At 44.2% G+C, this 27,759-nt stretch overlaps 2 long non-coding RNA genes across 5 annotated transcripts in view; both read right to left on the bottom strand.

The window, feature by feature from the left end:
- Positions 1-212: 212 nt before the first annotated feature.
- On the bottom strand, positions 213-7,590 carry LOC107322886. Its single transcript, XR_004309410.1, has 2 exons — positions 4,699-7,590; positions 213-3,543 (listed from the first exon to the last, which is right to left on the bottom strand). It is a non-coding gene; the product is annotated as an uncharacterized LOC107322886 (long non-coding RNA).
- Positions 7,591-18,701: 11,111 nt separating this feature from the next.
- The window catches only part of LOC107322885, a 46,147-nt gene continuing 37,089 nt past the window's right edge, over positions 18,702-27,759 (bottom strand). For 3 of the 4 annotated variants that reach the window (XR_001559078.2, XR_004309409.1, XR_004309408.1), the window contains 6 exons: positions 27,042-27,170; positions 26,300-26,443; positions 25,527-25,719; positions 24,032-24,113; positions 19,353-19,493; positions 18,702-18,810 (listed from right to left, as the gene is read on the bottom strand). This is a non-coding gene — a long non-coding RNA (uncharacterized LOC107322885). Of the gene's footprint in view, positions 18,811-19,352; positions 19,494-22,672; positions 22,735-24,031; positions 24,114-25,526; positions 25,720-26,299; positions 26,444-27,041; positions 27,171-27,759 lie in introns of all 4 variants that reach the window. The other variant, XR_001559076.2, reaches the window with a different exon arrangement.

Below are 27,759 nucleotides of genomic sequence, written 5' to 3'. Positions count from 1 at the left end.
CTACATCACATACAGAGCTCATAAATAAGTGTGTATCAGCTCCATACCTTTCACTGATGTAACCTCATTTATTAACTTATTGTTATTACATTTCCACCCAGTCTATTGGTGTACCATCACAACTGTAGCCAAATGCAGCACCAGCCAATGCTTTTGATCATGGCTGATGCACTGCATGCTATTTTGGGGTTCTTTCCCTTTTTTTTTCTTTCTTTCTTTTTTTTTTTTTTCTTTTTTGAGCAGCCAAGTTGTTTCCTAGTGCTGGAATGGCTTGATCTGCTGCACTAAATGCTCATTGTGTCTGTCACATGCTTATCCTATTTCAGCAGCAAGAAATCGATAAGAATTGATTCGAGAACATCCAATCTTATCAAGTATCGAGTAGGGCGCTGAGACAATCGCTGAGCTGATGGGATAACATATAGATTTTAACAAGGCATGTAGCCCCGGCTATGACAAGCTTGTTTAAAAAGGATGGTTGGGCTCCAGGGCGTTAAATGTGCTCTTCCCCTGGCTTTCAGATGGTGCCAATTTCCACACTGGCTCTCTCTCAGCTAAAAGCAGAGTGTAAGCACACTCTATAGTCCTAGCAGAAGATTGCATAGGGAAGAGCAAAAGTGTTGCATTTAGAAACATCAGCGCTGCCAGCAAATGCTATTTCAGCAATTACCTATGTTTAGTAATTATGCTAATGTTGATTCTCAAAAGGCTGTTATTTGCTCAGCATGTTCTTCATACTTTATCTCTCTACCTGCCTAACCCTTTATTTTCACTCTAGCTATTACTGGTTGTTTGTCAAGTTAAGTGATGTTTGCAGTGCCAAGTGTTGTCAAGGTATTGTTGCCTTAGCTGAATTCCTATTTTTCCAACACTGGCTGCTGTGATTTTCTGCTCATCACTACTACAAGGCTTTGGGGATTGGCTTTCACTGCTTTCAACGGACTTTGGGTGCTGCAGGTGTTATTGGTTCTTCAGGCTGCAGGATGAACGAGCAGCTCCTGGGGTTGAAAACAACATGTTAGACAAAGTGTGATGGGCATTGATTTGGAAGTGCTGCCCTGACACATGAGGAGCCTGTGTGCTACTCACTATGTGCTCCACCTTAAGCCAGAGAATTAACCATGAAGAGCCCATGGCCATGGCACACACTTCCCTAAATATGACCACAGCAAAAATTAAAGGACTGAAATCACATACCTTGAATAATCCCATCGTTTTGATCTGAGATCTTTAGTGAGGTGTGTGTGTGCTATCACTAATTGCCAGCCCACAGCCTGTACAGGAGTGTATGTGAGCATACATACAGGAGCTGGACTTGATGATCCTTTTGGGGCTCTTGCAACTCGGGATATTATATGATTCAATACTGACAAGGGTGTATGCACATAAGGAAAGGAAAGTGCTCAGTTACCTGCAAGTACAGGGCAATGTCAACCCACCAAGGGCAGCATGCTGTAAAGCAGATGAAGTCAATGGACACTATGGACAAACATCAGAGGCCATGCCCCAAGGACACACATGTTGCTACTCTCTGGCCTTGGCAGCATGCTTGTCAAAGATGCAACAGCATAAAACCGTAGTGTTGTGCATGGACAGGGAAAGAGACACCCTGCTGGCTGGGGAGGAACAGGGAAAAGCCAGCCTGTGTGCTTGAGATTGGGACACTGCATTGAAAGAGACAGTTCCAGAAGGAGAACAGCTGTATGGAATGGATGTGAGACCACCAGCCTCACTGTCAGAATAATAGGGGGTATATTTACTTTTATTAGTCCAGACGTGGCTTTGGAAAGCTTGGCTCCTTCTTCCAGCCTCACCACAACACACAGCAGCCTGAAAAGCAGTGGGCTGCATTGTGCACATTAATAAACTAATTTACTATGCAAGCAGATGCTGGTGTCAAGTAACAATTGTACCTTGCCTGAACTTCATGGACTCCAACTTCTTTCTGTATTGATTTTTTTCTTCTTGTAATTTTCCACCATGTTCCTGCGGTTCAGGGAACAGATCAGGAGCCCTCCTGTGGTTAATTTAGCATCTATTAGCTTTCTATCAACTTATTTGTAAATTAATTGCTAGGACTTCCTTAGAAGGAAGAAATTACATCTGATCCTCAGTGCTCTGTATGGAGCGAAAGCCAACCTCTGAACAGGGCAATGCTCCCACGCCGGGATGTGCAATCTCTGCACACAGCAATGTTAGCACAGAGGCAGCTTGTTTAAAATGGTCAAGATAAGCAAGGTGCAGATAGGGCTGACTTGGCATACGTGTTCATTAACTTAGATGTGGGAGCTTTGAACTGAAGAGAGAAGCGATTAAGCTCTAATTGTATCTTCTTTAAGGGAGCGTGTGGAACAGCCAAGCCTTTTGCAAGGTGGCTCTTTTTACACACATCACGTCTTCCTATGGATAAACAGCCCTTTATCTCACTTGACTTTTCTGTTTTCTTTTCCTTGTGAAATGCTGGATCTGATTTAGGTTCTAATGTAACTCCCAGCATACAGTGACTCAAAATTCAATAGATCTTTCTTGTTGTCACTTTCCTTTCGGAAAGTCTTCATCAATGAAACTCTTGCAGATGTTTTAAATGACCCATATAGAGTAGTGCTCTTTAACTGTGTAATCAGAGATGATTTACTGAATGCATTTCAGGATGACTGCTGCATGTATTAAAGGACTGTTCAAGAAAAAGAGGAGAAAGCAGGTCACTAAGGTTTGTTTGCCCCCTCCAAGGGCAACACAACGAGGTAGGAGCACTAACTGTATATGTATATTTCATCACTCTGGAATAGAAGTACCTATTAAAAAGCAGAAAGCCCAATGTGTCAGGCATTTGGAAACTTTCCACTTGCTGCAGGACCAGCAAAAAGCACAGTCCAGAGTGATGGATCATGTGAGCTTGCTTCCTACACTGAGCACTGAATCATACGTGCTATTTGTACACACAATTTTTTAAACCAAATTGCATCTGCAGATGCATTTATCTGCTTTGCACATTCAATGGAAGCTCAGTTCAGGTAGTGAACTGCACATCTATCTTGTATTAAGGCCGGTTCTTCCTATAACATGAGTTACTTTTTTGTCTCAGGGCCAGCTGTAATAATATACACTTGTACAACACATTCAAGTCAACAAGAAGGTACAAGAAAATGTGTTGATCAGTAGCAGATCTCAGCAGGTATAGTTTAGAATTGCTCCATCAACTTTAGCTTGGTGCATTTGTGCCAGTTCAAGCAAACTGTAGAAGTTCAAATCAACCTTTTGCCTATTCTATGAGAGCATCTTGGATCAGGAGAGATCTCACATGTCACATGTAATGCCCCTGCAATGCTCAAACCCAAGAGACTGACATAATTACCTTCTCCCTGTTTCTTGGCTCCATGTATTTAAATCAACCTTGGAATATTATATGATTGAATCTCCTTTTGGATTAATCAGTTTCAAACAGACCTTTGTCTTTCTCCTCTGAAAGTCGTCCTGGCCCTACGTATCACCTGAGCTGTGGCCAAGATCAAGTCCTCAGCTGTACGTATCTCATAAATGAGCCTCTGTAAAAGAGGGGGAAAAAAAGAGAATTTCAGTGGTCTGTGTAAGGAATAGGGATTGCTGTAACACAAGTTTGAAAGTGTGGAGATCTGATTCAGAAAAGAAATACAATAATCTGTGTCCAGAGGGAATCAGGGAGAGCCTTGGCCAAATCAGGAATCACTTTTTGGTGCTTCTTTGCTGTGATTCTTATAACATTATAGTAACACACTGGGCTGCAGAACTCCTTTCTTATAACACCAGGCCTTGTGCATGACTTAATCCACCCAACGCCTCTTAATGAACTCATTATTCTTATAATTCCTAACCACACATGGGGAGCTTGCTGCAGTTTAGGGAGCTGCATTGAACTAATATATACTTAGGAGACAAAGGAAGCTATTATGGATAAACAAATACAAGCCTTTTAGGATCCAGGTGGCAACATCTAAATCAGCGAGAGGAGCAGATGCACGGGGAGGTACCCTTGTTCCAAAGCAATTTGTGAGTTCTGTGTGGCAGGGAGAACTAATTGCTCTCTTTGACCTGGGCTGAGCTGGTCCTGCTGGTACCCTAAACCTCCAAGCTCATACTCTGTGTATTAGGCTCTCTGGGACTTCCCAGTATTTACCTGAGCTTGACCCAGTTAAGCAGTAAAGCTGAACAGAAAATGGATCTTTTTCCTTTACTTTTTGCTCATAAAGTACCTATATCCTGCGGTTCCATCAGAATGCCCCAGAAGAGACAAATTGTTTTCAGCTCCTCATTTTTCTAACCAACAGGAATACCAGGGCACATCTTGCCCTCTCCTTCTGGGGGAAGCATAGTGTAATGAAAATCACAGTGTAGCTGTGCTTTGCCCAGACAGTGAAGCCAACTGCAAGGGGCCGATGAGTACCAAGCTAAGTTCGTGAGCCACCACCACTCCACACTGCATAGAGATTGAACGCTGTGCCTCCACCGTGTCTCTGCTTCTGAGAGGAGCTTTGTTTTTGTCAATGAAAACTGATTTTATTTTCTAAAGAAATGTGATTCTTTTACCAAAGATCTTCACTTAGTCACCAAGGTGGGGTCGTTCTTCTCCATAGAATGACTCATGATCCATCATGATCTCTAGTAGAAACTGGGTTACTCTTGGTAGCTCTCTCCTATTTCCTTTCCTTTAATATGACTCACTTTGAAAGTAGGCGGGCTTTCTTCTTTGGAAACAGATTCTACACTGGCTCTCCTCCATTGGTGTAGTACCCCATAGTTCACACTTTCTGCTTCCAAAACGCAAGGATTTCTGCCACTCATTCTGGACTCCACAAACCTTGGTGCCTGGAAGGTATTCTAGTGCCCATCGACCCAGTTCAAAACAGGAAACAAGAAACAAAAAGCAAGGATTGCTCCATGGCTCCAGAACATTTCCCAGGAGGTCTCTCCCACCCCTGAGGGCAGCCCGCAGAGCTGCTGCAGGACCACAGCCTCCCATAGCCTCCCCCCTGCCCTCTCCCTCTGCTCTGCTTTCTACCAGTTTAGGCTTTGTTTTCTTTAAAATAAAATAAAATAAAATAAAAGTCTGCTGCTGCTGGATGGCAGAACAGATGCTGCAGAATTATGTTTTAAATCTGTCTTTACTCCCAGGCAAAACTCAATATTCAGGGGCACTGTTGGGTCAAAATTATTTCTTCGTGGCCTTTGGGTATTCATTAAATACATATAGCTGTGGCATTATTATCCCTTTTCAGTGATGTTATATTACTTTCAATAATAGCTACAATTTAGAAGGTGCAGATCCACCAAAGCAAAAACATACAATAAAGGCTTATAGCTAAGCTGTAGCTCCATGAATTCAAGGGGCAAAAAAAGGCAGCAGCTTTCTGGTTGTATTAAGCTACAAGGTATGTGGGAGTTTAAGCACAAAGATCTTAATTCTGCTTTGGAAGCTCACACCTATTCCTAACACAGATACCAGGCCAATGGAGTGTTGTTTTTTATTAAAGCACAAACTTCTTCCATGGCTGAAGTCCATTCACTTCTATAAGGGTCTTTGAAAAACCTGGTCTAGTAGGAGGTGTATAGCAGGGGGGTTTGAACTACGTGATCTTAAAGGTCCCTTCCAACACAAACCATTCTATGACTCTGTTTTTATATATTAAACACACTTAATCTTTGTTCAGGATGTTTAGAATGATTTCTAAGTAAAAAACTCATCTAAAATGACCAACATTCCCAGCTGGTCATAAGAAAAGGAGTGCAAAAAACAAACAAAAAAGTGAAAGCATGAAAACATTCCAAGTACTTGGTCCTCTTCAAGTGAAATCAATGCTATTTAGAAATGAAATTTGATGTAAAATCTTGCACTGAATTTCTGAATTTCCCATTCTGGAGTGGGTGTCTAAACACCCCTGTGATTAATATTTTCATGTCTGCTTAGCCAGATGGATGCCTGATGGAAGACAGAAACATAACAGCCACGTAAATAAAAATGTATTTACTAAGGGCTCTGCCAAAGCAGGGAGATTTCCTGCCTGAAAGAAAAACAGCAAAGCTTGAAGGGGGCAGGGGTGGTGGTGGTGTAAATAACCATGTCCCAGTTTTGGCTGGGATGGTGTTAATCTGCTATTTAGCACCTGGTGCTGTGCTGCAGTTTGGATTTAGGATTTCTAGCTGAGCACTAGGAGCTGGGAGGGAACACAGCCAGGACAGCAGGGACATTCCATGCTATATGGTGCCATGCTGAATGATAGCACTGGGGAAGCTGGGTGAGGGGGTGCACTATTGTAGGCTTTGGTGGGCTGGCAGCAAGAAACTGCATCGTGCATCACTTGTTTGGGGGATTATTATCATTATTATTATTGCTGTTACTGCTGTTATTATTATTATTTTCCATTTGATTTCTGTCTCACTAAAGTACCTTTATCTCAGCCCACAGGTTTTATCTTTGTCTCTCCGCCACCCCACTGGAGGGGCAGCAAGTTGATCACTTTGCGGTGCTGGGCTCCTCCTGGGATAAACCATGGCAAATTGTCATAGGAATGTTCCCAGACGTGAGGCTCAACAGAATGCTGAATAGTCAGAAAGTTGTGGGAGGCATTGCTGTGTATCCAGAACACTGTTATCTGGTATCCACTGCAAACACAACTTACTTATTATATAAGGTTGCTGAAAGAGCACCTTCAAAACAAATCCATTGGTCACCTGGGCAGAGGTAATGGGGCACCAGAGAAGCTGTTCAATATCACTTAAACCTAATTTGCCAGCTTACCGATATCATCATTTATCTTTTATTACTTTGGGGTCTGGCACAGGCTTCGTGCCGCTCAGCTCAGCAGTACCTGCGGGCACATGCTAATCCAGGATGAGATTCAGCTTGTTTTGTAACGATTCAGTGAATTCAAGCTGCTCTCACTGGACTGAGAATATCCACTGTGAGTGAGGATGGTGCCTGCCTCCTTCAGAAGCTCATCTCGTTCATCTCACAGGAGGTTTGAGGCTCAGCCCAGCGGTGTTATTCACAGGCAGATGGGCCAGGACAGGGCACACAGGGAGCAGAAGCAGCACCGAGGGATGCAGGACCCTACCCATCAACCGAACACCAAACCCTAACAGATGTCAGCCTGATTTCACACACCAACTCTGGGCTAAAATGTGTGTGAGAGTACAGATGGACTTCAGCACATAACAGGCAAACATGAGAACAGGCAGCTCACAAAGGGAACCTGCACGCAGACAGAGTAAAAAATATCAAACCTGCCTTCTGCTCTCTCAATATTGCCAGCTTTTGTTGCCCATCAGTTCCATTTTCCTGCAAGCTTTTCTTTCTGTTTTGGCTCGTTACTGCGCAACCCATGGGAGGAATGAAAAAGGCTGTTTTGTTCTCCTCCAAACAGCTCATTCAGGTTCACCTATGAAAAGATGCCCACAGAATGCTTGCTAACAGCAGGGCAGGTTGTGCTGCGACAATCACTGCCACTCAGACAGGATTGGTCAACCTACCTGAGGGAGATTCACGTTGGATATTATGACAAGATTCTTTTCAGAAAGAGCGGTGATGCAGTGGCACAGCTGCCCATTGAGGTGGTGCAGTCACCATCCCTGGAGGTGTTTAGGAACTGTGGAGATGTGGCACTTGGGGACGAGGTTCAGTGATATGGTGGTGATGGGCTGATGGTTGGACCAAATGATCTTAGTGGTCTTTTTCAACATTAATGATTCCATGGTTCTGTGAAACCTATCATACCTGCCTGGTTCACTGTCCTTGGCTAAAGACACTGAGTTGGGGCAGATACGTGGAAAGTTTAACACAGCACAGCTTCAATCCATAAAGAACCAATAAAGGCTACAGTAATACCAACAGTGCATAAATCATTCATAACAATCAATAGCTATATTCCTCCAATGCTTTATTTCCAATGAATAATTCCACCACTTTGAGTTGTCAGCCATAGGCAGAAAAGCTGTGAGAGGCTCTGAAAACTTCCCAAAATATGGCCTCCTGCAGCTGTTCTACCCATGGAGGCTTTTGATGGGCTTTCAGAAGCAGGTGAAGAATATAGGAAATCCACAGGCAGTGTGACTCCAGAGCAACACTGGCAGCCTGCAATGGAGTCAGGAATGGATAAATAATGAAGAAAATGAGTTGGCAAGGGTAAAGAGATCTCCCCTAAATTGAAGTGAGCAGACAGACAAAGAATAGAGGGGGATAGACACCAAGGGAGCTGTACAGCTAGGAAATGCATGTGTCTCCTGAGATGTACATGTGTCTCCTGAGGTACACATGAATCTCCTGAGATACACATGCCACTTCCTGCAGTTTCAGAAAGTTAATAGTGGGAATTGAGATTGTTGGAGGGTTTTTGTGTGTGTGTGTGTGTGTTTTGCTCTCCAAAATGCTACTGGCAGACACTGTATGAGAACTCCTTCATAAGTAGTTCCTTTGCACACAGAAGCACAGACACAGAGATGTCTGATGACACCATGGGAGCAATCCTGCTCACAGGATGACATCTTTCCTCATCTGACCTTGCCTGCCTGTAGACACTACCTTGTTCTTGTGCCATTCGTACCCATTCTGAAATTAAGCTGCATCCAAACCTGTATAACTCAACAACCTGCTGCAGCCAGAAGGAGCTACTCTATTGGGGCTATGAAAACCAGCAGCCTGCAATGCATCTTCCTCTGGATGCCCTTGGTTTGGAAATACCAGAAAAAGTTGTATAGCAAAGCCCATGAGAGTGGTGAGGTGCTGGAAAAGGCTGCCCAAAGAGGCTGTGGATGCCCCATCCATCCCTGAAAGTGTTTAAGGCCAGGTTGGATGGGACCCTGGGCAGCCTGGACTGGTATTAAATGTAGAGGTTGGTGGCCCTGCCTGTGGCAGGGGGTTGGATCTCCATGATCCTTGAGGTCCCTTCCAACCCAGGCCATTCTGTGATTCTTTTGCTGGGAGGGGAATTTGTTTTCTTTTTGCTTCATCATGGCTGGGCCAAAGTGACCCACTTCTGGAAATGGGAGATAGCATGGAAGCTTTTTTTTGTGTGGCACAAGTCCTTCCTAGTGCTCCTACTGTTGGCCACAGCCTTATTAGAAAAACTGCTATGAATCTGGCAACCGCATTCTGTCTCAAAGCCTCTCGTTTGTCTGCCTCTGCCTGCCAGCGTGGTGACACTCCATCCCTTCTGAGAGCCCTTGTCACCTCCTATCGACTAAGTGCCACCGCACCGCAGCCGCTGCAGACAGTGCTGACAGCCATCCTTCACCCACAGATGGACTGCAGGAGCCGCACAGTCATGGCACCTCTTTTGCAGCACTGAGGAAGTTCTTGCAATGATTTCAGCATGCAGTGCTTGCGTGAGCAATTCTTTCATTCATTCACAGTGTGAGCAGAGCAGGATCCATATGAGCAAGCACTGTCCTGCTCTCATTTACATGCAGCTGAATGCAGTCTCTATCTGCTGTTTTCTCACCACACCAGCATAGCCCCACATGTAAATACTGATGCCTCCACTGTATGCCTTCCCATTCTTACCGGTGTGCACTCTGGGGAAACCCATGCAGCCATTCCTTAGCAGTTCCCCCTCTTGTATCCATGCTTAGGTCTAAAAGCAACGAGATGAATTGCAGTCCAGAAATGGCTGGGAATATTTTCCTTATTGACTGCAAAAGGAGCCTAAGAACTGAGTGCAGGTGTAGGTGCCCCAAGCTAGGTGAGCTATCTGCTGTCCCACATTCACATCTACATTCAGTGCTGTGTGGGGACACTCAGCCTGTGCTCCATTGCCAACAGAAGTGTGTTAGCACTGACTGCTCTAATGAGCATATGATGTGTTCCAAAGGGCAGGTTGATTCCCAGACCTATCAAAACGGTTGCACAGCACCCAGGGACTGAGCAAGATGCTCCCACTCAACAAACCCAACTAAGAAGCTTCAGCCCAAGGTTACACCACAATGCAAAGAGATGCTGTGCCCTAGCAAGAGCCCCTGACTTCCACTCACCCTTCTTAACCACTAAACCATATTTTCTATACAACTATGTTGACATAATAGCATCTTTCAGGCTTCTGCCATCCATCTATCATGTATCAACGTTGTATTCTGATTCCTGAAGTACATTTAATCTGCTCTGACACCCATAATTTTCATGTTACCCCTTTATTGTGGCAATTAAACCAGCTTCCAACCCATTCTCTTAGGCTTTAAATTTATGGTTTGAGCACCAGTTCTGCAGCAGCCCCAGTTCCTTCACAGTTGCAGAGTTTAATTCATGTTTATGTTCAGCTCACGTGGCACCCTCAACACATGCTTTATTTCTGTCAACCACAACTCCCTGCAGAATTTAGATTGCAGCCCAGACTCACTTTGCATCCCCACCACAGGAAATATGAAATTGTATGACCAAAACGGGGCTGATTCCTTCAAACTTTGACAGCTGGCTTATGTTCCATAGCTTTTTACATAAAGATTAAAAAAAATATATAAAAAATCCTATCTATCATGATTGTAGTTATTCTCATTACAATGCATGTAAATTCATAATCCAGTGGGTGTGAGAAATAGACAGGGGGAGAGAAAAATCCTAATGAAAAACCCAATAGAGCGTGCAATGCTTCTGCCTTGCATTTTTAAGAAGTTGTCCATCTTCATGGTCTTCAGAACCACTTATAGTTTATTGCAGAGTAGGTCAGTGAATGCTTTTTCTTGCACGATTTAGATACTAACAATAACAATAAAAGCTAATAGGAAAGCTTATGCCTTTGTGCTGGATTGGATGAAAGCAAAAAAGCTTGGTGCCCTGCAGCAAAAGGCAGCCCCACCTGGCTGCAGTCCTTCCCATAGCAGACCCAGGAGGGCAGGGCATGGCACAGACCAGCCAAAATACTGGGCTGTATGGGGCAGCTCCAGGAAAACTGCTCTTCTCCCAGGTCCCATTGTGAACAGGAAGCTCACAGTGATGCTGAAGCTCAGGTAGGAGTTGCTGGGCAGGAGAGCTGCAGCTGCAGTGCCAGCCCCAGCCATCCGTCAGGCCTCTATTAGCACTGTTATCACCACATTTGTCAGCGGGTAATGTTTTGCACAATCAAGGGGTGATGGATTAGGCTTCATTTGAAAGGAAGGGTCAGGCTTCATGAGGATTAGATCAGAGCAGCTTGCGAGAGTCCCAGGGGTGCTGCCTGGTCATGACAAAGTCCCAGCCCAGCAGTTCTTTTCTTGTCTGTAAGACAGTGACCAAATCCCTCAGGGAACAGCTCTGAAGCCACTTTCAATCTTGTCTCTGAAGGATGTTTATAAAATAATATATGACTATTTGACATTTACGCAGTTCTACCATGAAAGCAGAACGTGATAAATCCAATAAGCCATCAGAAGCTGGACCAGCAAAATCACAGCACCCCACTTTCCATCCACTCTCAGCTCCTGAAATGAGTCACAAAACCCCGGAATCAAAGGAGAAAACATTCAAACCTTGCTTCTCCTGTGTGTCAGAGCACATTTCCTGGTAGGAGCCAGCATTGTTGTGCCAACTGAGTGCAGGAGAGATGCTCCTCCCTTGGTCTGTCTGCAGAGATCTGTCCTTAGGGGGGCCTGCTGGTGCTCAGTGCTCCTCATTCTGCATAGCTGCCCTCAGAATACCTTTCATCAGATGAAGCAGAGAGTGCCGAGGGCCTCTGTGTTCCCAATTCACAGCAGAACTCAGCTCTGTGGGTCTGTTTTGTCCCAGCACAGGCCTCGTCTCAGGTCCCAGGGCAGAGCTGATGCACAGCTCTATTATTACATGTACTTTAATACGCCTTCTACAGAGAGTCAGACCTACTGAAAAAGGTGTTCTTGCAGTTTTATGATCATTTTTGGCACAATAAAATCATGAAGAAAGTCACAAGTCTCACCCAGACTAGCTCCATAAAGCTCTAATTTTCAGACTCAGAGGAAACATGAAATCTTGCTTACAAAATGGACTGGAATGAAACCAAGCCTGCATTATACAGAACACATTTAATCTGTCTTCTCCTTTGATTTCATTTGCAGGGCTGTGCTGGCACCTTCCTTTAGGTTTCTTCTTCTCTGCTTCCTTGGATGACTCAGTATGTTGCCCAGGGAAGCTACAGGTGCTCCATCTTGGGCAGTGCTCAGCACCAGTCTGGATGGAGCCCTGGGCAGACAGCTGTCATGGAAGATGTCCCTGGCCATGGCAGGGGATTAGTTTCAATGATCTGAAGGTCCCTTCTTACTTAAACCATGCTGTGATTCCATGATGGCTTGGCAGATTTATGATCCAAACTGACCTCATGGGTTTGGATTATATTTAGCCTTCTCTGCTCCACAATTCCAGTTCCCAACTGCTGGAAGTATTATCAGCCAAGAATGGAGATTCACAGCAAAACCAAGAAATATATATATATAAAGAAAAGGATGGATTTCAATTAATCCATTAATTAATCACAGCCCTTCAGAGCTGCTACCTTCAGGTAACAGATCTTCATCTCAAGGCAGTGATGCGGGGGCTGGGTGCCCTACTACTACAGCATGTGCTGATCCCAGAGCTGATGGAGGAGGCAGGAGGGGTGTGAGGCCATCAGCAGCACAGCGGTTTGGTATCCCATCCCCTGCTGGCTGGTGAGACAGGCTTCCTCCCCTTGAGGGCTTGAGAGAGTTCAAGCAAAGCTGCTCTGACAGAACATGGGCACTGCTGCTATGCCTGTCCTTGCCCAGGGGGAGGGCTGAATGCTCAGGCCAGCAAAGCAGCATGAATGTGCTGCCAGAGCCTACAAATGTGGCTGGCTCCCATGGTGTGTTCAGGACAGGCTGGTTCTGAGCAGGCCCTGCCCCAACAGAGCCAGCCAGGCCCCAGCCCTGTGCACAGCATCCCTCATCCTTGCACAGATTTGGCTTCATTTGTGCAGCCAGGTGTGCACAGTGCCAAGGCAGCCTTTTGGTGCAGGGCTTTTGGGAGCACAAGTTGGGTTGTGCCCACTGGGTTCTGTGGGGTTTCATCCCATTCTCCTTTGACAACCAAGCCAAGCCTTTGAGTTATTTCCCACAGTTAGCAAGAACATTTCTCTAGTTAGGCTAACATTGATGCTGTCTTATTAAATTGGACTGGTGATATGTAGCAGCTTGTTACTCAGGACCACGAGCTTCTATATTAGTATTGTCATCTTGTCATCAATTAGCTTTTAATTAATGTGAATTTAATCTTTTTCTCTCCTAATGGGGGAAGGGAAAGAATGGAGTAATCAGCAGGTAGATGCAAAGCAGCCCCAACCACGACTTCATGGAGCAAACTGAGACACCAAACACTGGTGGCACTTTCTAAAATGCACTGTAACCATTATGAAAAAGATGATCTATATTAATTTCTAGTGCCCTCTCCAGAGCACCTGTAAGAACAGGTGATTCCGTGGTGTTTGTGTGCCTGGCCTGAAAGTACACGGTGAGGTGAAGGATGAACAGTGCAGTGTTGGAACCATCCTAGAGGATAACTATGGCAGTCCAGAAAGAGGGTTTTAACCCATTAGGGGGGATATTCTAGACATAGGGCCATTTGCTTCCTTCAAGTTAAGCAGTCTTCACTTAGTTGTACTTCTGTCTATAAGCACCATTTCAAACTGAAGGAGGGAAACAAAACAGGAATTTGTGGGGAGAACCCCAAACATTCCTGCACCCTCTTGGCTTAAGCACTGCTGGTGTAGGCAGCCTCAGATAAATATAGTTGGAGGAGACTACATGGTTGTAAAAACCAGTGCCCTTATTCTGAATGCAATACCAGTTGTACCTCTGCTGGATCGGTCTGATTGCTGGGGTTTCCTTGAGGACTGCTCCATAATTCCTCATCCAGTGGGCAATCTTGTCCTCTCCTCTTGCCACAACAGCATTCCCATCAGTCTGTCTTTAATGCAAGTCCTAAAAAAGGCCAGAATTTAAGTCAGAATTAAATACAAATGTTGGGCTTCTCCCAACTCTTTTTGCCTCTTGAAATTACCTTTCAGTTTTAGTCCCCGGCTGAGTTATTCAAAGCCAATGGGAAATGAAAATCGCGGTCCATGGAGCGCTAATGGTTACCTAAGAGTAGAAAAAAGTAGGAGGAAGATTTATCCTTCCTTCATCCCTAAATCCACCTGAATTGAGAAGAGCAATAAATCAACAGGTCTGATGATAGTTTCTCTTCCAGCTCAAGCTTATCATCCCATTTTATCCATCTCATCATCTTGTGGACCTATAGACTGACGATAAATAGGCAGCTCCAGAAAGACTTGAGATGACATTTAAAGAGAAGAATGTCTCCCTTCTCCCTGCTTGCTTATGCACACTGACTCCACTCCAGAGTCATCTGTACACCTGTACATCTCTTGCCACCTATCTAAAGTGAAATAAAAGCCAAATAAATCCTGGCAGGCTGAGGTGAGGGTAGGCTCAGCAGCACTGAGCAGTGACACCAGACATGAACTCAAGGGAGCTGACCTGAGGACATGCCCAGAGACATTTCCTTCAGTGACATCCCCAGGAGACATCACCCCACTGTACACATCCTCTGCTTTTCATCCACAACATGCTGCTGGGGAAGAGCAGATATGAGGATAGAAGGACATATGCTCCCCTTTGGCTTCTTGTTTTCCCCCTCTAGGTTCCCATTTTGTCATATTACCTCTCAGACTTGTTTATGGATGCGGGAAGAATTGCAGAAGATGAGATCAAGTGCTCACCCAGCCCTGCACACTGCCAGGGGTATCACCTGCAGCCTCACCTCCCTTTTAGCTCAGGGACTTTCTGGACACTGCCATGGCCTGTGAATTCTCAGGCACCACCACATCCCCTGGGTACATCCCTTGACACTGCATAGAAAAAATCATCTCTCTCCCAGCCAAAGCCCTATAGAAATACTATGCCCTCAGGCTGGCCCTGCTTGTGGCCTTTCATCCCTGTTAGCAACTGCTATCAGCAAAATTAAAAGCAAGGTGCTTCTCCTGGAGATTATAATGTATTTAGAGCCATGACCTTGTGTTATGGTTAGCCACGCTTGCAGGCCTGTAACTCTTCCTGAGTTACTTCTGTTGTCTCTGTGACTGTCGTTCCTATTTGTCCCTCAGGCTCTAATGAACATCTCTGCCAGAGCACGGCCAGCTGCGAACTGCCTTGATGGCTGCGTGGTGGGGAGGGGAGAGGAGCAAGGAGAGGCTGATTGGGCTGAGGCTGCACGGGAAATACAAAACAGGACATAAAATTGAAGTCTGCAAAACCTCATCTCAACACTCACGTTGCTGCGTCCTATTGAGGGTAAAAACCAACTCTAAACCTGTCACTTGGAAATCTGCTAATAAATAAATATTCAGAGACTGAATGATCTTTTCTTTTCTACAGGATTTTCCTGCCATGAGCCTGACTTGGAAGGCATTCCTGCAGGCACTGAGCCAAGGAGTTATAGGAGGAGGCAGTTCTCCGTAAATGAGTTTGATGCAGTAGGCACGTTTCAAATGTAAAGCACCAGGTTCTCACATTTCTCTCCCTTACTTGTCCTGCTGGGTTGAAGTCACTCATAGATTTTTCATTTCTGACGTAGCGTTGCCATAAGAAGTCCCATTGCCTGCTCTGCTACAAGAAGTGCAAACTTTTATCTCCCCGCTGCAAGAGAGCAGTAAATCAGAGCTAGCCGACAGCTTTGTCTTGCAGCCTGTTATCCATGGGCGAGAGGATGCCTCCCCTGAGATCCCATTAGGTGTGCTGTCTCCACCACTAAACTTCCAGCAAGCACATTGGTGGAGACCTGCATGTCAAAGAGAGCCTGCCAGTTAATGATGCTAGAAGCTCGCTGCCTCTGCTCCTTCCCTCCTGCCCCCACCTCTCCTTCCTTTCTTGCTCACACTTTATTCTCAAGTTTATTAAAAGGAGGCTCTGTTTAGTGAAGTTTCATCACTTACAGCCTGTGGAACAACTTCTGTTACACTGATGCTGTGTGTTGTACTGTACACCTCTTATGCATGGGCAGGCATTAGGAACTCTGTGCAGTGGCCATAAATCCTGCTTTCCTGCTGCTGACACGCACATAAAAAGAAAGCAAAGCAGAGTGACAGGGATACAGCAAACCCTCCTAATGCCTAATGAGCTGCTCCTCTCCCAGGTACAGCTCAGCCATCACTCACAGGCACAGATGGTAGGAACAACCCCTGCGAGCTCTTCACTCCCTCCCCAGAGTTATGAGCATGTCCGCCCCAAGACTGAGCCCATCCACAGGGACACGCAGTGGGGTGTGTAAGGGAGCTGCAAACTCAAAAACAGTGCTGATATCTTCTTTGCAGGGCTTTTGCTCCTGACAATCTATCTGTAGGACACTACTGCCCAGGACCCCCTTGTGTAGCACTGCAGAGCAGCCAGCCCTGGCTTTACTGGGTGACTGTCAGCCCAGCCTCCACGGCCCCTTCCTCTCTCCTATGCTAGTGGATGAAAGTAAGATTTGCAAATTGCCCCAAGAACCTGAGCAGAGCTGTAGTGGACAAGTGTTGGGTCCCTTCTCAGCCACAGCCTCTCCATGTAGGAGTTGAGACCTTTCTTCAAAGATAGGTACAGGAGCCGCAGTACAGGGAAGGCAGCAGATGCCATTTGATGACCCTTGTGTGAGTATGTGATGACTCTGGAAATGCATTCACTCTCCAAGAGGTAAACACATCATGGGAGAACACACAACAGGGTACCTCAAAAAACAGCATATTCATGGCCAAGGCACTGTCCATTTCCATCCATGTGTCTGGCTTTGGACTTGCATCATATATCAAAAGGAGAACGGTGGATGTCATCCTGAGAGCTCATAGCTCAATAGGGCAGGGGCAGCCCTAGATGAGAAAAGCAGGACGGGAAGCATCATAGACCCAAGAAACTAAAAATATGGGAGCCCTCACCAAGGTCAAAGCAAAGGTACCAGGAGCAGAAGTGAGAGGAGAGGCAGGGAAGAAAAAGCTTACAGTGCATTTCCTACTGATGTTTCCTAAAACATGTGAGAAATTTTAGTCTCAAGGAGCCTATAGGAAAGAAGTTCTCAGCTCTGTCTCTGCTTCTACAAATAGTTTTCTAAAAATACCAGAACCTAGCAATTATCACAAGAATTATTTTATATTTATTGTCATTCAAATGCTGATGTAGACAAAAGGCATTTACAAGACGTCAGCCAAACCCTGGACCACTTCTTCCCTCTTTCTGTGCTCTGGATAAGTAGATCAAATGGAAATCTCTGTCCCATGCTGTATAACTTGATTAGGCTCAGCAGGTGCAAGACAAACTCCAGAGCATGCTCACTCCAAATTTTACTTTCTGTTGATGAACCCAACCTGACATAACTTGGAAACTCATAGAATAGTTTTGGTCCTACACGCACAGCACCAATGCAGGCCAGCAAAATAATACATTAACTTTCCTTGTGGGTTTTTATAAGTGCTATCCACAGAGACAACATTATGGTAGGGACAAGCCTTGCAGCGGGGAGCTCTGGTCTTAAATCCCAAACTGAGGTTGTGCCCCTTTGCACAACACAGTAATGTGGAACAGCCCTCCGAGCACTCATTAAAGTAAAGCCCGGTGGATAAAGGAGAGAACGAAGCAATAAATCCCCGCTGGAGCCTGTGGAGCCCAGTGAAGAGGAAAGAGTGAGTCAGAAAATGATGCTCCCTCCTGACAACATTTCCTGAGGTTCAGAGCCAGCTCAGAGGTGTTGCTGCCTGCATGTCCCTTTGCAAAGTGCAAACGGGAGGAAAGCAAAGCCCCAGACACGAGCTGACTTCTCTTCGCTGAGATTTATTGCATGCAGGGAGTGGAAATGAGGATGAACCAAGGGGTGCTGAAAAGAGAGATGGATGTAAATAAGGCTGTTCTCAGCCAGGCTCAGTTGTCACAGCCCAAAGGGGAGGGAAAAATAAAGCTGTTTTCACATCCTCCCTGTAAACCCCAACTGGCTTCATCTGAAGGCTCACACCTGGCAGCATTTTCCACCCACTTTCCCATTGATTTTCACTGAGGCAAGTGGAACATGATAGTGGCACACTGGGCTGCTCCCTGAGAAGCGAAACAGCTTGAGAACCATTTTTCTCAAGTTCAACAGAGTGGGGACATTATTTTCACCCAACTTGCTGTGACTTCACGGGACAATCAGTCACTGCCACTGCTGCAGAGTCCTGGGGCACCTGGCCAGCAGCAGAGGGACTGACTGAGCAGCACAAGGCTGTTGTTGTTGCAGAGCACAGCACTAGCAGTGCCTTGCAGCAGATAACAGTGGTCTATTGCTACATATTAGCATGAGGAAACCAGACTTCATAAGGCGCAAATTGGCAAAGTGCTCTCTGACTTTTCTGCAGCCTGAAATATCCCATGTATAAACAAGGGAGAGCAGGAAGATATAGAAGAGCGACTGAAATGCAGGGGGAGATGAGTAGGTATGAGATCTCTCTCTGATGCAGTGGCTTTATTTCAATTGAATTACTATCCTAAATCACCTGTTTACAGCTACAGCTGCTCTCCAGTGGAATCAACACCCCCCCAGCCCATAAGAAAGCTCTCCCCGCCCACCCCCACCATCTGGGACTTGTGATGTTCATACATATTCCTGATCAGTTGTATCAAAAGTTGCTCTCCTCAAACCCAGCCAACTCGAAAGCACACTGATGGTCTTTTCTAACACAAGCCTGTCCCACCAAAGCATGAATGAAACCTTGGACTTGCCTGGGATGGTTGGTTTCTCCACAGTGATGGGGATGAAGCCAGTTCTAAAACCCATAAATGGGATCCAGAGGGAGGTTCAGCTCTGCTGTGAGGTGTGGCTCACAGTTGTCTCTACCAGATCAAGGAACAAACAAAACAAAACAACAAAAAAAGCAATTTAATCTGTTTTCTATCTTGTGTTTTGCTGACAGCTCCATAGGGGACCTCAGGAGCAGAGCAGCAGAGATATTGCGAGTACAGCTGTGAGTGTAATGGATTTTTTAGTTCGTTTGGAAAATAAACCAGAGTTGATCTGTGTTGACCTGAAACTTTTTTTTTTGTTGTTGTTGTTTTTTTGTTTTTTTTCCCCACTATAATGATAGAAAAGGAGCGAAAATGCACCTTCAATCAACAGCAATATCCCATTTGACCCAAAATGAAAGCTTTCATTTTGTTTTTGTGGCACTCAACCATTTCTTAATTCACGTTAAATTCAAAGCAAAAAAGAAAACACTTGTCAAGCAAAAATGTTTTGCCTTCACCTAAACAGATTTCCTTACCCCTCCCCTCCCACTCAGGGCATTCTGCACTAAATGCATGTTGAGTTGGTGAACTATTCTGATTTCTCTCTGAGCTAGGTGAAAAGTGAAGGGAACTTGTACTGCAGGTCGTACCTTGGTTGGAGCTAGTGAAGCATCAACAGCACTGCAGGTTCCTCCTTGTGCAATGCCTGCTGTCCTCACCAGGGATGTAATCACAGGAGCAGCTCCCACAAATAAGCAGTTTCAGTCTTCTTTCCTGTCCCATCCAACTACCTGTAATGAAGCCAATTCTCAGCTCGAGAAAGGTTCACTCGCCTTCCCACTGATGGCTACCTGCTAATCAACCACAGGAGTGCCCCTGATATGCATCTTAAAATGTGTTATTAATGGGTTGGTGTCCCCTGGAGAACAGCGGGAGGACTGAAAGTAAACCATCAGGATATGTCAGGATTTGAGGCGCAGAGCAGTTCTAATTGAAATCTTCTCTGTCATTTGCTCATCAGGAATGTAGAGCTGCTTCTCTGAATGAAACATTAGACACTGGCCTGACAGCTCCAGGTGGAAGATTATTCGGCAGCTTAATCGCTCCCTGACAGCCCCAGTTACTCCCACATCAGCATCTATTAACCTCTGTTTTATTCAGTCTCATTTATGCCATTTTAATTTGTGGCTCTGGATGCTTTGGAGCGAGAGCTGACCAAAGCCCACCTTGGAAGGGCACATGAAGCATCGCTATGGGGCCTGTCAGGTCAGCTCCTCTGGGATGGAAATCTTCAGGAAAGACGAAACCTTGTGAAACCATTAATCTGATCAATTAATTGAATGTTATCAAAACGATTCACATTTTGGGGGTGTGCAGCTCAAATCCCCAAATCGTGGATGAACAAGTCACTGTGAAAAATTCCACTTTAATTTAATTTAGTCTTTGTGATAAGCTGGTAGTGAGCCTTTATGTTTGCTCAAAACCAGATGTCAGTGCACCCCCAAGGCTGGAAGACAGATAAAAAGAACCCAAAGTTTATCCTCTCTAAATCAAGACTGGATGTCTCTTGAAAATTGATGCTATAACTCAAAGAAAAGTTATGGGCTTGATGCAGAAATTATTAGCTGAGGTCTCCGGAGCTGTATTATGCAGGAAGTCAGACTAGATGATGATAATAGTCCCTCCTGGTCCTCCGCTCCATGAATCCTTCTCCTGAATGCTTTGCAATTGTCCCCGAAATGTCCTTCACTGTGTTAAATTCTTGGGTCAAGATCTTCCATTATATTCTAGCAGCAGGCAGGGATGCTCCAGGAGGAATTCAAGGCAACTGAGCAACTGAGCCCCTCTGTAACTTCTCCCTCACCTGCTTGGGTTCTTTCTGTTCCCTTTCGAGCCCCCAGGGTGGGCTAAGGCAGCGAGTGAGCCATGGCACTAAGGCACCAACCCAGCAATAGTGGTGACTGGCACCATCACACTGCTCAGCCCCTCTTTGCCAGTTCCCCACAGAGTAGAGGGGCAGCAGAGCAGCCCTTGGGAGCTCTACAGAATGGCTCTTCCTTCCAGCAGCCATCTCTGTCTCCCCAGACCCCACTTTGCACTCCTCTCACAGTGCTGCCCCACCAAACAGCTGCACACCTGCTGCTCCGCTCAGCCCTGGCTGAGCTGCATCCCCTGCCATCCATGTGCCCAGATGCCCAGAGATTTAATGCTCCTTTCTCATGCTGTTCTGGCACATTTCACTTTAGCCTTGGCCCAGATTTCCATGGCTGGCTCCAGTTGGCTCAGTAATGTAATAGTGGAACCATCTTCACAATAAATCTCTCTTGTGAAAGGACAGACGCAGACCTTCTACGCTCACATATGTGCTATGCTGTGCTGTTTTTGCCTGAACTCGGTGTCTGAAGTCATCATGGTGGGGAGAAGACGCAGCCTTCAAGCGGTGATGCTGTACTTCTGCAAGGCAGTGCTGGAAATGTGGAATTCAGCCTCCCACCAGGGGTTCCCAGCCCCATTAATAATCTGAAATAAGATTGAGCCTGTGCCCAGCAGAGCCTCCAGCAAAGACAGATGAGCCAAGGCAGAATGTAGATAATAGTTGAGTGTTGGATGGGGTGAGGGATCCTGGGTAGAGGGAAAGAGATGGAAAGGATGGCTGGAGGGAATGTGTGGAAGCTGGATCTGATGGAGGAGAGAAAAGGCTGCCTGATGACAAGGAGAGGGATGTACAAAGAAGGGGCAGCACAACTGGGGGTCTAACAGCAAGAATGATGAAAGTGATGGAATAGAAAAACAAAAGGGCTGTGAAATATAGTAACTAGACAGAGGAACAACAAAGACTTGAAAGGACTGTTTTGGAGTGTAGATTGAGCTAACAGTATAAGAAGCACTAAAAAACCCCAAACAATGACTGCATTCAGGAATGATATAGATAAAGGAAAATTAAAACAGAGATAATTCTGTGGCTTACAAGCTTTCTCATACCAAGCACAGAGGTAAAAGAGATGTGAATAGAGCTAATGAGAGGGAAGTTTCAGCTTCAATACGTACATATGCGTATATAGACAAAAAAGTATTCTACTGCCAAGACAAAAGAAGGAATACTCCCTCCACAAAGAAGCTGATGCCGTTCTGGTGTGCTGAGGAACCATCACTGTTCATCCAGGCACTGACTCTTTGTGTAAGGTGAGAGAGAAGGGCAGCAAGATGCAAAGATGAGACTGTGACATATGCAAACAGCAAATTTACCCCTTAGTCCAACTCTTCACAAAAAGATTATGAAGATTTTTTCCTCTCCATACTTGTATATATATCAAATAGAGGCCACAATGTACAACATAAGCAGGTCAGCATGGGATAGAAAGCAAATAAGTTGCTTCATGGATTGCAGATATGTTTCTTGTGGTACACAACTGCCAGTTCCCCTTTCATCTCCCATTCCCCTAAAGGGAAGAAGCTAAACATAAAAAAGCATTAATCTATTCCTTTAGCACCATATCAGATATCTACACATCAGTTGTTTCATGGGAATTATGCAGATCTTTCACTGTTAAAATGTCTCAGTTCATGAATGGCACCGAAAGATTTTAATCATTAGGTCTGCCTTTATTTAATAGAGTTTAGTTAATGGGGTCTGAGAATCTGCTGAAATCAAAGTTGCCCAGCTTGTAAAACAGCACAAAGGAAACTGGGCTTCTTTATGCCAATTAAACATCAATAACCCTGGATTTGGAGGTCTTCTCCCACACTGCATGACACGGTTGGATTTTGGCTATGGTGTTAATGAATCACTGCACCAACACAGTCGTACCCCCAAACAAAGAAGCTCTGCTTCACCAATAAACCAAACAGCACAACTACCACAATCAGGTAGAGACCCACACTTTCCCAATTGTCAGTGGTGTTTATAGGTTTGAATTTAATCCCAACTGACTCCTATAGATAAAAAGAGAGGATAATGAAAAGCACACACCTGGGTTTAGGAGGGATGGCAGTGTACTTCTTATTGGAGGAGGATGGAGATCTTCCTGTGAACTACAAAGGGTGTGTGTTAAGCATGTGTATCAGGCACGTGCTGAATGCAGAAGATGATCTCCCTGCTTCCAGTGATGGTGATCCTGGCTCTGCCTCCTTCATATGTTTAGAGAAAGGATGAATTGTGTTTGCTGGCTAGTGGTGAGGAGTTCTGAATTACAGGAATTTGACATGCTAGGACCCTCTGCTGAACAGTAAACCTAAAAACAGGTCAGGAGTGCTTACTGCCAGGTGACTTTATCACTGCTGATTCTCTCTGCATAGTAAGCATTGAGTTTTCCATCATTATTTGTAGTCCCCACAACACAGCTCAACTGAGGAATGCAAGTAAAGGAAAAGCTTGGAAAGACAACTATTGCAGCTTATTTACAATGGCTCCATTGGATCACAGCACTCTCCAGATGCATGTAAAATGACAATAAAGAAAGCAAAAGCATTTTTAAAATCTGCCGTTATAGTTTTGCATTGGTGACATGTATTTAAATCATCTGCATGCCATCAAACCTTGGTTCCAATTTAAATGTCACTGCAGAAGCTTTTTCTCATCCCCTCATGAAGTCATTTGTCACCTTCCAATTCATGGCAATGAAGGGAAGTGAGGAGAAGATTAGATAAACAAATGAAAAATCTTTGTTTTTAATGTAAAACGCAACCTTTGAAACCTCTTCTCACCATTCAACAAAAGGCAAAAACAAACCAAACCAAAATGAGCCACTGCTGCCATTAGGGGAAACAACAGACAAAGAGAAAACATTTCTTTTTGTTTAAATGCTGGAACTAATAATCAAATGAAACGGCCGTTAAAGTCGATCACCTCGTTGCCCAAATGGATTTTTACCTTTCCATTTATCACCATATTATGGTGAATTTGAATAAGTTTTGAGGGGAGAAAAGAATATCAGTGCTAGAGTTTTTTTTCCATACTCTTTAATATTAACATCAAGAAAGCAGTCTTCTTTTTCCCCAGTACAGAAATGCATCCTTATTTTCTGGTCATCTGACAACGTATCTTATTTAGTCTGTTGTTTTTCCCAAGAATTCCCAGTATTTGCTGCCTCAAATTAGACCATTCCTCTAAATGTGAACATCTTTGACACCCTAAAGCTTCTTTTGAACAATAATCTTATTTTTGTCTTAGGCAAAATATTATGAGCATAATCCGTAAGTAATATAAAACGGTCTCCATAACAGAAGACACTATTAAACCATTATTTCATTTTTACTTCGCAATGACAGAGATAACAGCCACACAAACATGGATTATATGATAGCAGTGATACAAATAATGGTTACTTACAGTCATAGGCCAAAGGCAGGAGATCCTAAGTTGTGCAGTATTGCTCCTGATGATATCAGAATAAAACCTTTTCCCCTTTTACCTATTGAGAGAAGATATTTTGAGTCAAAATAATTTTAACACCAATTTCTGGTAGACACAGCATTTCTGATTACATTCCTTTACTATCAAATGTATATTTGGTTTGACTTAGCAGTGAAAGTTCTGAATTCTTCCTCAAAGCCCAGCTTCTGCAGTCTTGTGATTGATATGAGAGTCAGTATTCTTCCATAAGAATAATCAAAACTGCAAGCTGGGCTGAGAGGAAATGCATTGAAAATGCACAGCTCAGATTATAATACCAAAAGATGTATTAAAAAGACTCAGAATGTTCTTTTCAGGAGTCTCATCACTTGATGCCAAACCCGGGCTTGGACGGAATTGAATCATGGGCGTACTCACAAAGTCTGGTCGTTTGAGTCAAATTACTTATGAGCTTCAATTCAAATCTCACTCAAACGAGGATGTTTTTATTCTGCTGATGTTTCCAGGCTTTGGGTCAAAACTAATTTGCAGACAAAGTAAAAACACACAATTTCACCACCCGAATAAATCATGAAGTCAGAATCAAGTCCTGGAAAGGGCACAGGGACCATCCCACCCAGCAAATGAATTCTGACACTGGCACAAAGGCAGAAGGTGCAGACCTGTCTTTTACACTGATTATTAAACGGCACCCAAACACTTAGTTTTACAGTGTTTCATCTATACTTGTTAGCATATGCCTATCGCTCAATCTGCCCAAATCTGTGTAATTCAATTTACAGTCTCCAGAGCACACCTCAATAGTGAAAGCATCCACACTCACTGACTTCAGTCCTGCTTTGCTTTCCTACTTCTCACACTGATGTAGCTGCTCCTATAGTATCTGCATGAGATGTGTTGAAGTCATACTCTGTGTCACCTTGTGTTTTTGGTTTGTTTGTTTTTTTTCCCATCAAGGAACTACATTACAACACTTAAGAAATCAGTTGCTTAAATTTACAATTGCCAAGTTGGTATATCTGTCTTTTGCCATTTCTGCACCAGGTGCAGTTTGTAACAACTAACATAGCCAATGGCTCTGATATTAGAATATATTTTCTTCTACGGTCCATAAACAAAAAAATCTCACCAATAACCTGAATGTATGTGAATGCACTGGTTAGCTTAAGAGCACAGTTTTAATTCTTTGCAGTCGGCCAGTGTATGTCTGGGTGAATCTGGCATTCATAGAAACAAAAGACTAGATGCTCTAGATCAAAGCCTATCATGAGCAGGTCCCATCCAAAAATCCTAGCAGAGCTGGATGAATAATCTGACTTTGGCCTCTTGTTCTGCTCTCCAATTATCCACAGGCAGATGATGATTTTGTTGTATTTATTCACCATTTAAATTATTTGCTGGATAACCTCAGTAAAGAATTCTCTCTTAGCAGGTCACCATCAAGCAGCTTCCTGAGATGCTCAGTACTCACTCTGGTTCAGTAGGAGGCGAAGATCACCTGAAGTCCCTGCAATCTCTGCTGGATGAGCAGAAGCCTTAGAGCATGGCTGTCCAACCTTTTGGCTTGCCTGGGCTGTATTGAGTGCAGAGGAATGGTTCTGGGCTACATATACATTAGCTGCTCCACAGGTAATGCCTCCTCTTTATTTCCATGGAAACTACCACTGATGAAAAGAGCACAATAACATCATTTGATAGTGCAAATTCTCACTGACAAAACATCATCACCACCATTTGCTGTGCATTTTTGCTGGATATGAACAAGAGCCTGCATTTTGTGCCCACAAAAATCTATACCAGCAGAGGTGACTCACTGTTGCCCCTGCTGCAAAGCACCATTCAACAGCTCACTATGCTCACATCCACTGTTTGGTCTCCATAAACATTCAGCAAGAGTCAATGAATGCCAGTGGGTGACATTTTTTCCACAAGGAGGAATTCAGTTCTCCCCTTTGCTTCATCCACAGGTCAGAGTCAGACACCATTCTGACAGACTGACCTTCTGTTACAAGGCAGCAAAACGGAATGAAACACTGATGGGAAGATTCAGCCTCTACTGTCACCTGACCAACGTCCACCTCTGATGTTGTGGGTCAAATTAATAAAGTGGGAGGCATTATTTTCAGAGCAACCCTCATAAAATACATACTCTAGTTATTATATAAGAAAACACTTTAATGTCTAATGTTTTTAATAAAACATTAAAAAGGAAGAAAAAGAAAAACATAGAACAGGCTGTTTGACCTTGTTTTGGTGAATGCGTCAGTCTGGTTCAGTGGCAGCAGATGCCATTCACATAGAACTCTCAAGGTGTTCAATGGTGATTTTTGATGGAGTTTTACTCTTCTGTGCTTCATAACTGGCAAAAGTTGTTCACAAATGCACATACTGACAAAAAGCAATGACAAGAATAAGGCATGATTGTGAAGCAAGGGATATCTTCCTCTGCTAAGAAAGAGCTTATTAAGGTCTGGTTGCAGGTAACGCATTTACTTGGACTGAAAATGGAATCACAAACATAAATCAATTTCTTTTTTTTTTTTTTTTCTTCAATCTTGAAACTTAATCTCAAATTCCTGTATTAAAACAGAAAGCAAGGCTACATATTTGTCACTGTCCACAGGACTGTGTTTAGGACAACGTTTTGCCATAACTTGACTTAGCACTGCATTGTGCCCTCCCTGTGTCCTGGTTTCAGCCCAGACAGTGCTGATCACACACACGTTTGGTTGCAGTGAGAAATAGGAGCATGCCCAGGGCTGGGCAAGAGCAGCTGCACTGTGAGCTGGGCTGGGCTGCATGCAGCCAGGAGGCTGCGGGTTGGACATGCCTGCCTTAAAGACTGGTTTGCAATGCAAAAGGCTGTGCTTCGAATTCCCTTTCTAGGAAGATTTTGTAAACTGCATTTTTTACTATGAGTGTGGATGCTCCTTTGACCTTGAGGTTCCCCACTTCAGAAAGCCCACGCTGGCTACTTACCGCTTACCTGGATTAAAAGGCAGATGCAGCTCCGTGAATCTAGAAGGTTATCCATTGTCTGTCAAGCAGATGGCTGAATAGATAATATCTGAGAAGCTGTTTAGTTTCATGCTTGAATTCCGCTGCATCTGAGTATCTGCAAAACATTATAAATACTCCAGTTCTGCAAGATAAGCTAAATCAATAAAGTCATAGAAAAATTCCCATTGGGTGTAACAGCTCATATAATAACTGTAGCTGTCTAACCAGGCAACCTCAAATATCCATAAAATTACTTTATTTGTACATTTTGGGATTATTTACCTAACCTGGAAGACTCTGCTGATCACAAGGATTCTTTGAAAATGTTCACACCTACTAATAAAAATATTTTACAGTTTGATTTCATACTATGTAAGTTCCCCAGTGCCTGCCAATGAATTCTGAGTCTGGCCACCTTTTCCAAATATGGATTTCCATCAGGAAGAAATAAAGTAAAAAATGGCATTACTGCAGGTTTTTCTTATTTTATGGGCCATGAGAAAAGTCACTGATCTCATGCCTTAAATGTTGTCCAGCAAAGCAAATGACCATTCAAAGGAGAATTATAGAAGTGGAAATCATTGCCAATAAATAATGCCAGTGCTGAAAGCACAGAGATAAACAAAGTACATCAGAGGAAAAAAACATTCTTACCATTGAGATCCTAAACAACCCTGGCAGCAACGTCCAACAGGACAAAACTA

The sequence above is a fragment of the Coturnix japonica genome, chromosome 20, assembly GCF_001577835.2.
Source record: "Coturnix japonica isolate 7356 chromosome 20, Coturnix japonica 2.1, whole genome shotgun sequence".
Taxonomy (NCBI): domain Eukaryota; kingdom Metazoa; phylum Chordata; class Aves; order Galliformes; family Phasianidae; genus Coturnix; species Coturnix japonica.
This window is presented reverse-complemented; position numbering and strand designations above follow the sequence as displayed.